This window comes from Lactuca sativa, chromosome 5 (assembly GCF_002870075.4).
Source record: "Lactuca sativa cultivar Salinas chromosome 5, Lsat_Salinas_v11, whole genome shotgun sequence".
NCBI lineage: Eukaryota > Viridiplantae > Streptophyta > Magnoliopsida > Asterales > Asteraceae > Lactuca > Lactuca sativa.
This window is the reverse complement of record NC_056627.2, coordinates 36,198,526-36,206,398: the sequence shown is the minus strand read 5'-3', so window position 1 is coordinate 36,206,398 and position 7,873 is coordinate 36,198,526.

Genomic DNA, 7,873 nt, shown 5'->3' with positions numbered 1-7,873 from the left:
ATTGTCCAATTGTCCAAGTCAGGACAAATTAAGGCTTACGAGGAGTCAGAATAGTTATGAAAACAAGTTTGAGAGTTTAGGAACTCACTAAAAATTGCAAAGTAAAATACTATTCTAAGAAAGGTGTAAGAATATCAATCTTTGAAAATAGTGCATTCATAGTTTAGTTTTTGTACAAAAACATTCATTTAGAGAATAGATAATCATAAAATTTAAAACTTTTGATGTATTTAAAGAAAAGAAGAAACATAAGGAAGCATATCCTTCACATATATTTTCCGGATATAGAAAAATTATAAGCATAAGAGTATTCATCTTGTGTATTAGTTATAAGGAAAAATACAATGAAACCTGCATTTTAAATCATGTTTCTGAATTTAGAATGAAAGAGCAAATGTAAATAAGAAACTATAGATTTCAAAATAAAAACAAGATGTATATGATAAAAGGCGTAATTAAATATATCAAAGTTGACCAAGTTAAAAAATTTTCTCATTACTATACACGTATTAGTCGCTCAAAACGAAAGGGTAGACTTCTAGTTTGTATGTGTACGAACATGGTACTAAGAGAAGAAAAATAGATAGAAACAAAGTTAGACAATGTAATATGTTACTATTATGGCCGTGCGAGATCTAAAATAAGAAGGAGATCGAGAAATCAAGTGTCAGGGAAAGAAAAAGAAGGTAGCAGCGATGATTGTTATTGTTAAAATTTTAAGACCAATAAGTATATGTAGATTTAAAACTTAGGTTGAGATATATTTCAACTTCAACCCTTATGTTTGTTGATGGTTACATAGAAATGTAAGAGTTTTAAAGTGTTTGCTAATGTTTGATAGAAATTCACGAGTTATCTATTAAGTTAAACTTTATTTGTGAAAAAGAAGAAGCACTACAACTGGTAATTGAAAATCTGGCAGTCTTGACCATTTTAGGCTCGAGGCGAAAAATGATTAAAACGGATAAGGTAAAACTTGGTATATTTAAAAGAATAATCACATTTGCTGAAAGTGCGTCGCTGGGAGTTTAAAAGTGAACACTAAGTTTTGCATTGTTGTAAATTTTGAAACTTCATAGATTATAAAACTAATTTGAAATAAAATAACCAAATAAGGTGTGTTTTGAAATGTAGGCATTAGTGATGTCTTGTAAACACATTTGGATTAGAAAGTTGTAAAAATACCATGTTAGGTTACTAGAAAACACTTTTAAGTTAAGTACAATGCCTAAATCAGAAAGGTGTTAAAAGGGTCAAAACAAAAGTGTTCTGAAGATTCGATGAAACTTTTTCACATAATATGAACTTCTGTGTCATATTTTTAAGTTTTATAGAATAGAGTTTAAACACTTTTATAAAAGAAAAAGTTTCTACATTTTTCGAAAACGTGTCAAAATGGTAAGCAATGTTTAAAATTGTTTATATGCCCTTAAAAACACATCTATCCATTGAAATAGATTTGAAATGAAATTGTAATAGCAAGATTAAAAACAATATTGGTTAAATTGAGTTTTGAAGAAAAGTGTTAAGTTAAAGCAAGTTGTCAAAAGATTTTTAGCAAGAATATGGCTTACATTGTTAGGAAAGGTCTAGTAAGTTGTATGATGTGTCTATCAAATATGTTATTGATGATAAGTAAAACCGATGAAGAGAAATAACTTTTCGATGGAAGATTAAGAAGTAAGGAGAAAGTTTGTTAGTGTAGTTGATCGTACCTAAATACTAAGTCGAGTACATGTCGAGTATAAGGCGAGTACCGATGTCTTTTTCCCAAGATAAAGGACAATAAAAATTGTTTGAAAAACGTTTCATGGTGTCAATGTAGTTTACGACCTTTTAGAGAGGTCAAAGGGACATCTTATGTTAAGTTTTACGCTCAAGGTGGAAACGACCTAGAGCTAAATTGTAGCGTAGTAATATGGTCTCATGTATGGGTTAAACCTCCGTGTCTCCTCGTGAGTCGAATCTGGAATGCCCTCAAATGGTATCCAAGTGATTAATTTGTGGCGACTCATCTATCTCCTTATGAGATGCTCCAATTAGCATTCGTGTCGGTATCGAAACGCTTTTTCCTAGTTGTAACTCTTGAAGACGATGAAGAGGTATTGAGGAATAATTGATATATGTTTCGACTTAAGATTATTACTAGTTTATATCTAGCTACTAATCCTAGATCTAAATTCAATAGCTACCGAGGAATACCCATCCTTAGTACTAAGTGCATTGCTCCTAGAGTGGCTACTGATATAACCTAAGTGGTTAACCTAGCACTTGATAAGCGATAAGAATATTTATAAATAAAGGCATTATTATAAAGGTGCACTTAGTTTCTAAGTGTATCTAGATGAATGCCTATAATATGCAATGCCCGTACGCACACCGAAAAATTTTGTTTTTCAAAAGTTTAAGTTGAAAATTGTTTTGAACATAATTCTAGTATAACCGTTTCCAGCGTCACATTAACTTTCCTTAATTTAGCATAGTTGGCCAAGCTATACTTAATTAAAGTCAAATAATGCGTACTCGAATTAGCTATACCAGTGGTATGTTCAGTATTTCAAAAACATTTTGAATTTTTTTTGGCTATAGTTGTGGTTCTCCAAAGGAAAATCGGTATTCTCTATAACCTTCAGCTCTGATACCATTTCTGTCACACCTCGCTAAAGCGGAAACACATGGTGTGGCAGTATAAAGGGTTTCATAGCAAAAGGTAAAAGACAACACCAACCATAGTTTAAAAATCATTACAAATTTACAATGGGTTTGAACAAATTTTTTAAGGAAATTACAATGTAAACTGAAATACAACACATGTGAATGCTCCTAAAAGTGATGTGTCCCTAAGTGCCACTTACTCGATGATTCCTGAAAAAGCATGTAAAACGATCGTCAACTATAAAAATAGTTGGTGAGTACTCACAGGTTAAAAATAATATTGGTTTCATGAATCTTAATCAAAGTTTTAATAGAAGTTTCCATAAATAAGGTATATTGTTAAAATGAGTAAATAAGTTCGTATAAATAAAGTTCATTGTCATCATGAGAGATAAAGTATGTTGCCTAAATGAGATGCAACATTCATATTCTCATGGGAAATAAAGTTCCCATAAATAGAAATATATTGCAAATGAGTAAATAAGTTTACATAAACAAAGTTCGTTGTCATCATGAGAGATAAAGTGTGTTGCCCAAATAAGATGCAACGTTCATATTCTCATGGGAAATAAAGTTTCCATAAATAGAAATATATTGCAAATGAGTAAATAAGTTTACATAAACAAAGTTCGTTGTCATCATGAGAGATAAAGTATGTTGCCCAAATAAGATGCAACGTTCATATTCTCATGGGAAATAAAGTTTCCATAAATAGAAATATATTACAAATTAGTAAATAAGTTTACATAAACAAAGTTCGTTGTCATCATGAGAGATAAAGTATGTTGCCCAAATAAGATGCAACATTCATATTCTCATGAGAAATAAAGTTTCCATAAATAGAAATATACTGCAAATGAGTAAATAAGTTTACATAAACAAAGTTCGTTGTCATCATGAGAGATAAAGTATGTTGCCCAAATACGATGCAACGTTCATATTCTCATGGGAAATAAAGTTTCCATAAATAGAAATATATTGCAAATAAGTAAATAAGTTTACATAAACAAAGTTCGTTGTCATCATGAGAGATAAAGTATGTTGCCCAAATAAGATGCAACGTTCATATTCTCATGGGAAATAAAGTTTCTTGTTAAAACGAGATACAAGGTTCGTATATGCATAATGATTATACCATGAGTTCACAACCCAAGCCTAATGAACGAGGGTGCCCTCTTCTATGTCTATTAATAACATAGGGAAATATGGTAAAATGCACTCAAGCGAATCATGCGAGTGAGGAGTTGTCTACCTCCTAATAGCGTTATCCATAATAACCATAGGCTCAAATGAGTTAATGAGTTGTGGGAACTGATTCTATGGACTTAAACGCAATAAGGCCTCATGAATTAGCAATAGCGTACACATACATAGCAACATATAACAACCAAGTTTGATACAATTCAAATAAAATAGACACGATCATAAATAGTTTAGGACATGCTTTTCCACCCCAAAACATAAAAACCGAAAATAGGGGGAGTCGTGAATACTCACAATATACATTGAGATGATCCAAATGGTGCCTTCAACTATGATCCACTTGTGCCACTATCAATTTCTACACGATGTTACACATTAATGAGTCTCTAATAGAAAGCTAACACTAGTATCCTTGCTACTACAATAGAATTATGTCAATATTGTGTGAAAATTTAATATTGATAAGTTACAAACATTTTTCTGAAATGGTGCAGTTTTATAACTCATGTGATTAAGACAATTTTGGATATTAATTTTCCAGATTTTTGTAATAACAATTGAGGGTATTTCAACACATTTAAATGTGTTTTAAGCTCTTAAAAAGCCAAAATATTATCAAACAGTTTCCAAAAATTCTCAAAATTTTTATTTTGATTCTAAACACAGTATAAGGCTTCCATGAATTTTCCTTTGAATTTTTGATATGATTAACTTCTTTTCCAAAATTCTAAGCCTGCATAAAAATATAAATTTCTGAAAAATAGAATCCAGATGATAAATATTCCCAAACTTTTTATAGTACTTCCATTAGACATACTTAAGCTGGAAAAAATATAAAAACAGATTTCCAAACTATTTAACCCAATTTTATGATTTTGGGCATTTATTCTAATAAAAATTTAAATAAATATACAACAGTTTCCAAAATTGCTCAAAATTTTTGTATTACTGTTATTAAACATTATTAAGCTAGAAAAAAAATATAAAAATGAATTTCTAAACTGTTTAACTGAATTTTATGATTTTTGTGCATTTATTCTAATAAGAATTGAAATAAATACAAAACTGTTTCCAAAATTGCCCAAACCTTTTGTAACACTGTTATTATACAAGTATAATCCGTGAAAAATGAAAAAAAGATAATTTTCATTTAGTTTTGCTATTTTTTCTTTGTTTTATTCTCTTGAATAATCATTAATTGATGAATAATTATTAAACAATTAAATTAAATTACCAAATTTTTTTGGTAAACTTTATTTATAGTGTAAATAATCTGGGAAAAATCCCGATGGTGATTTTTATATAGTGTAATCCGATTTTGTGGATTTAAATGTATTAAATCTTATAAAATAGGATAAAAATAGTATACTCAATATAAAAATGATCAAAAACTTTTTTTAGTGGTATACTCTACTTTAAAGTCTGTTGGTAAATTTTCATGAAGTTTGGAGGAGTAGAAGTATTTTTCCCATTATTAGTCCATTACAAATACAAAAATCGGGTAAAAATAGTAACGCGTTACGAAAAATTCGAAAAATATTTTTCTGAGTCTTCCGAAGAGGGTAGGAGCTGCAAAAATTATTATATATACTTTTTGAATTGCTTAAAGTTGTTTTATGATTTATTTGAACTAAACAAAAAGAAAATTTAAAACCATACCAAACAGTAATAAAAATTGATGAACCTTACTGACATGTCATCATTTACATTAGGGATCGTTCACTAATTTATCTAGGATTTATAGATCTCAGAAAGTATTTTATATGAATTATTGACCTAATTTATTGCAATAAATATAATAATTCGAGAAAAATGAATTATTTTCTGAAAAATTGTAGAACATCTCATTTTGTTGGTAAAATACTGGGAAATATTGTATTGGATCAGAAAACTTGTTTTAGATTTTTATTTGGGAATAAATCCTTTATAAACCCATTTGAAAGCTTTTTAACAACATACTTTGATGATCAAGCCTCTAAGCTTGAAGATCATCACATGCATGTTGGCTTTTGGATTAAATACTACCTCCAACATCACAAATATTGTGGTTATGAACATGCATGTGAATAATGATGGGTTTTAGACTATACATCATTCCTATGGTGTACATGCAAACCCTAATAGCTTTTGGATCTAGTTTATCTAATGAACATGCAATTGAATATCCAAAGCTATAAACCCTAGTTCTAGCATGCAATTAATCATATTTACATAAAATAGGGTTTAAGATATTACCTTGATTGTTATGTAACAATAACAATCTCAAATCCTCCTTGTAATGACTTTAGAAAGCTTAGAGTCACAAATGTCACTCCTCTAATGGTTCACAAACACCAAGAGCAAGAGGATGAAGAAGAGAAGAGAAGGAGGCCGCGCAAAACATGTGGAAACCCTAGAGAACAAGTTCACCACGTTTTTGGGGCTTAAGGGTTCCTTAAATAGTGAGGCTATTAGGGTTATCTAACAAGGAAACCCTAATTTGGATGCTTAGGCCCTAAGCAACCCATGAACCCCTTTCTTAGAGGCCTTTGGACGATTGCTAATGGGTTTCCCCATAGAATTTGTCCACCCCTTTAATATGGAGTCCATTAGCCCAATATTCAACTATCACACAATTGACAGTTCTAGTCCCTTAAGTTTACTTAATGTCTTTTATCCACAAACTTAATTCTTATTAATTATTGACTAATATTAATCAAACAATATGATTTCTCCTTTAATATATTATTCTCATAATATATTAATAAATCATAATTAATCATTTCTCTCCATCATTCATCTTATCAAGTTGCTATGATGAAGGCAACCCAAAAGGACCATGTACCATCGGGTCAAGTACATACCGAAATAGTTATGCACTTAGACACTAATCCAACAGTCTCCCACTTGGATAAGTCTAATAACTATTCCGCGTATGACTTCAGATCCTGATCTACAATCGTAGCTTTCCAAAGCCGCTGTCAACTCCGATCTTATCAGATACATGTGTCCTTTAGATAAGGGATCATATATTCCTTCATTCTAGATATCGTATAGACTGAGACATGAATCTAAATCATTCTCTCTGTCTATGTGCTGTTTCCCGAATTCAGATTTATGACGACTGACAACAGACTACAACTGAACATATCAATTTCGTCCCGGCTTGGCCAAGCGCTTAGGTGCCATCACCAAATCATCAAGGGGCCCACATATATCGCTTTTATCCTACTTTGGATAAAAGGAATGGATAAACTTTGACTCAATTCTCGCTTGCACTCACTCACCAAATCACACACAACAATATGTTTTATAACACCAAGTTACTGGTGCGTTTACATATTATCAATGTGTAACCGACTCGCAAGATACAACTCACACATCTTGGTTTCAAGAATATAAGATATTATCGTCTCACCAATCACTCGTGATACAATCCATGAAGTGATCCAAGTGAGCGTGGGTTTAATCCAATGCTCAAATCATATTCATAAGCACTCATGAACATTGCAGCAAACATTTGCTTATGTCTAATGTTCTTTAGACAATCTACACACCAATTCACAACAGTCTTCTTTCATATATACTTCCAAAATATGAACAACTGTGGCCCGTTTGAATAATTTGACTATCCTTAACCAATTAAATTATTCAGGAAGTCAAAACATGCAAAGTGAAACACACGAATAATACTAATCTCGTATGGCCTCAAACCTTTGAGTATAAATAAAACACCTTTTATTTATCACCATATCGATTACTCATTATTTGTTGTTTTGGGTAATCAACTCCTTACTTGAATTATTACACTTGTCCCATGCTCTTAGCATGCACACAATGTTTACCTATGGTTCTTACTTTGTGAAATGAATACATTTCCAATCATACTCATTTCACAACTCCCAATCCTCTCTACAAGTGAAAGAATATCAAATTCTTGCCACTTATAGAATATGCTAGATTCTAACATTTTATGTAATGATCCTTTCGTAATATCACTGCACTAAAGTCACAAGGACTATTGCCAATGAAATTA